The sequence below is a fragment of the Ornithorhynchus anatinus genome, chromosome 3 (assembly GCF_004115215.2).
Source record: "Ornithorhynchus anatinus isolate Pmale09 chromosome 3, mOrnAna1.pri.v4, whole genome shotgun sequence".
Taxonomy (NCBI): Eukaryota; Metazoa; Chordata; class Mammalia; order Monotremata; family Ornithorhynchidae; genus Ornithorhynchus; species Ornithorhynchus anatinus.
Genome location: NC_041730.1, coordinates 105,730,269 through 105,734,731, shown reverse-complemented (window position 1 = coordinate 105,734,731; position 4,463 = coordinate 105,730,269). Strand labels below are relative to the sequence as shown.

General features: G+C 42.2%; 1 non-coding gene across 1 annotated transcript; it reads right to left on the bottom strand.

Annotated features, from left to right (window-relative positions):
- Positions 1-1,879: 1,879 nt before the first annotated feature.
- On the bottom strand, positions 1,880-2,018 carry LOC114810747. The gene has a single exon (XR_003758442.1). It is a non-coding gene; the product is annotated as a small nucleolar RNA SNORA7 (small nucleolar RNA).
- Positions 2,019-4,463: the final 2,445 nt, after the last annotated feature.

Genomic DNA, 4,463 nt, shown 5'->3' with positions numbered 1-4,463 from the left:
GTTTTTGTCTGTCTGTCTCCCCCAATTAGACTTTAAGCTCGTCAATGGGCAGGGATTGTCTCTATCTGTTGCCGAATTATACATTCCAAGTGCTTAGTACAGTGCTCTGCACATAGTAAGCACTCAATAAATACTACTGAATGAACGAATGAATTAATTAATTAAAGCTGATGGTAAGGAGTTTCTGTTTGATGAGGAGGTGGTTGGGCAACCCCTGGAAGTTCTTGAGGAGTGGGGAGATGTGAATTGAACAGTTTTATAGAAAAATGATCCAGTCGGCAGAGTGAAGTATGGACTGGAGTGGGGAGGCTGGGACATCACTAAGGAGGCTGAAAAATTAATTAAGGTGGGATAGGATAAGTGCTTGGATTAATGTAGTACCAGTTTGGTTTGATTGATTTTAACAAATCTGTGAAGGTGGAATTTACAGGATTTAACGATAGATTGAATATGTGGCTTAAATGAGAGAAGTCAAGGGCAACCCAAGACTATGGGCCTGTGAGACAGGGAGGACTGTGGTCATATCTACAGTAATGGGAAAGTCAAAGAGGGACAGGGTTTACATGGGAACAGAAGTGTTCTGTGTTAGACATGTTAGGTTTGAGGTAATGGGAGGGCATTCAAGTAGAAATGTCTTGAAGGCAAGAGGAAATGTGAGATTGCAGAGAGTAAGAAAAATCAGGGCTGGAGATTTAGATTTGGAAATCATCCATATAGATGTGGGAGTGAATGAGTTTTCCAAGGAGTAAGTCTAGATGGAGAATGGAAGGGGACCCAGAACTGAATCTTGTGGAACACCTACTGTTAGGTAGTGGGAGGTAGAGGAGGAGCCCATGAAAGAGCCTGAGAATGAGAGACCAGAGAGATAGGAGAACCAGGAGAGGACAATGTCAATGAAGGTTAGGTTGGATAATGTTACCAGGAGAAGTGGGTGACCTACAGTGTCAAAAACAGCTGAGAGGTTGAAGACAATTAGGATGCCATAGAAGCCAGTGGATTTGGCAAGACAAAAGTTTTCAAGAATAGGAAAGGGACAGTGCCCCACTCCTCAAGAAGGAAGAAGGAAGGAAGCCTGAATGGCAATGGAGGTCTCCCTGAGGACTTAGCTTCCTGACCCAGGAACAAATGACAAATTAATTCAAAAAGTCGCAGCCTCCTTCCCTGTCCTTCATCCCTCCATAATGTCTCTCCCTTCCTCCTCCATGTCTTCTCCCACTTCCTGATATTTTATTGCATTTCAGCCAGCCTTTTGTTTTCCTCCTTTGACTTTTTTGAGTTCCAAGGAGTAAGAAAGGTGGGGGGATTTCATAGCATATAATATATGCCACTCTCCCAGTTTTGTTCTTACTGGACTGAAAACCGCTCCTTCTCTTTCTCTCTTTTTTTTTTTTTGGTATTTGTTAATCACCTACTATGTGCCGAGCACTGTTCTAAGCGCTCGGGAAGATATGGGGTAATCAGGTTGTCCCACGTGAGGCTCACAGTCTTCATCCCCATTTTACAGATGAGGTTACTGAGGCACCGAGAAGTCAAGTGACTTGCCCAAAGTCACACAACTGACAGGTGGCAGAGCTGGGATTAGAACCCATGACCTCTGACTCCTAAACCCGGGCTCTTTCCACTAAGCCACGCTGCTTCTCTTTTGATGGCTTGGCTTGTCTTCTGCTGTCAAGGTGTCTTTGACCCAGTAAAACTCCATGGGCACATCTCTCCCAATGCCCCACTTCCTATCTGCAATCATTCTGGTAGTGCAGCCATAGAATTAGCTTGGCAAAAATATGGAAGTGGTTTATACCACTGCCTTCTGCCATGCAGTAAACTTGAGTCCCTGTCCTTGACTTCCTCCCATGTCACTGCTGTGCAACAAAGGTGAGTTTTGACTTGTAGCAGATTGCTTTCCACTCACTAGCCACTGCCCAAGCTAGGTAATGGAATGGATATGCTTCTGCTTTACTCTCCCTCCTGTAGCTGAGACTGGTAGAGTACTGGAAACTCTCCAGGTGTGATCCTTGGAGGGATTTGATGGATACACTGTCCAATTATATGCTCTTACCAAGAGTTTCCCATACTCATGTGGGTATCCCTCATCCTTCACTCTCTTTACATTTACATAGTTGTAACTCATCAAGTTATCATACTTGACTCCCTTTTATCCAATCCTTCTCTTTATTTTATCATACTTGACTCCCTTTTATCCAATCCCTCTCTTTATTTTGGTACAGGCCCTTAACTCTCCTAAATTGGGTTGAAGGGACCTTAACTCTGCCCTATCCACCCAACTCACCACTCCCGCCATGCCCAAATCCTCCCTCTGCTCAAAGCCTTGAATCACCTCTCTCCCACTGTGAACTTCTTTGGTCTCTCCCATATGCACAGCTGAATTCAGTTGGCCAAAATACTGGTATCCCAGGTCAACACTGACCATTTCAAATTCATTTTCTCTTTCTAGAATTGAACTCTCCTTCTCAGCAACTTGTCTATTCCTCCATCATCAATATTGCCCATTTCTAATTTCTCCTGAAATTTCCATTGCCCCTGACACCACCCTAATCCCTGACATCTTTGTTGGCCTCCTTGTTGGGAATATGAAAACCATCAGACTTGGATCTCCCACTGCTTTTCCCTTACCTTCTCATTGCTGGACATCACAACTTTTTCTTCTCCTTCCAGGATGCCTCAAAAGAGGATATCCTACCTGCTCTCTGTTACCTATAGTCCTGATGTCTCTGACCTGATTCTCTCTTTCCTTAAAAACACTTGTTCCTATCCTTTTTTTCCCTATCACTATCTTCAACCTCTACTTACAAATGCCTCCTTTCCTTTTCCTTTGATTGAGGCAGCATGGTGTAGTGGATAGCACTGGTCTGGGAGTCAGAAGGTCATGGGTTCTGATCCTGGCTCTTCCATTTGTCTGCTGTGTGACCTTGGGCAAGTCACTTAACTTCTCTGTGCCTCAGTTACCTCATCCGTAAAATGGGGATTAAGACAGTGAGCCCCATGCAGGACAGGGACTGTGTCCAACCTAATTTGCTTGTATCCACCTCAGCATTTAGTACAGTAAGAGCTTAACAAATACACAATTATTGTCTTAATTCTAAAACTTCCTACTTCCTCAATCATATCTTCTATGTTTTCTTTGTTAGTTTCTCATACAACTTATTCCTTGAATTGGGTTTTCATGCCAGGCTCTGTGCTGGGGTTCCTCTTCATTTCCTTCTACATTCCCTCAGTCTCTTGGGTTCTCTTCTATGTGTATGGTTTCACCTAACAGCTCTGCAGATGATGCACCAATTTACTCTTCATATTTCAATCCTATCCGGTTCTGCAATAAGACTGTAAAGTTGTTGAGGATAGGAAGTTATAATATCTACAAAGTCTAATGTTCTCTCCCCAACAGTACAGTACTCTGGACACAGTAGGTGTTCAATAAATATTTTAAGATTGATTAGTTGAAAACCAAATAAGATGTGTGAATAGCAGCTAAAACAAATGGTAAAATCATCAAAGCCCAGTTTCTATGCTCAGCACAGGAGAACAGAGCAAAGGTAAATGAAAATGTATCTAGCCTGAGGAGAAGAGTATTGTAATCTTCTTTGATTCAATAATTTGCAGGAGGTAAGTCCATATTTTCTGGGATTTTCTCTTTCTCTACATCAAACAGAAACTCCCTATCAGCTTTCAGGCACTCAATCAGTTGTCTCCCTTTTTCATTACCTCACTCATCTCCTACTCCAACCCACACTTTGCTCCTTTAATTCCAACATATTACTGTACCTTGATCTCACTTATCTTGCCACTGACACCTTACCCTCATTGTCGCTCTCACCTGACATTCTCCACTTCACATCAGACAGACCGTTACTCTCCCTACCTTCAAAGCCTTCCTAAAATTATATCCCTTCCAAGAGAGTTTCCTGACCAAGCCCTCATTAACCCTACCTACTATCCCTTCTGTATCACCTATCCTCTTGGATTTGTAATCTTTAGCATTTGACAGTCACCCCACCTTAAACCACACACAATTTAGGTTAATATCCTTACATTCTCCCATCTCCCTTATCTGTAATTTATTTTAATCAGTCATATATATTGAATACTACTAAGTACTTGGGAGAGAACAATACAACAAAATTAGCAAACATTCCCTGCCCAAAACAAACTTACAGTCTAGCTACTGTATGCTCCAGATGTAAGCTCTCCTGCAAACTCTTAATGTCTGCCTCCTCCTTAAACTGTAAGCTTCTTGAGGGCAGGCATTGTGTCTACTAACAATATTGTACTGTATTCTCCAAGTGCTTAGTTCAGTGTTCTGCACACAGTTAAGTGCTCAAAAAATATCACTGGTGGATTGATTCATCTTATAATTTCTTTCTATTTGTTTAGGGTTTTCATATGCCACTTTAAACTAACTCACGTTTTCAGGCTGGTTTTGTACCAAAGTTCAACCTATTTGCATGGCTTCA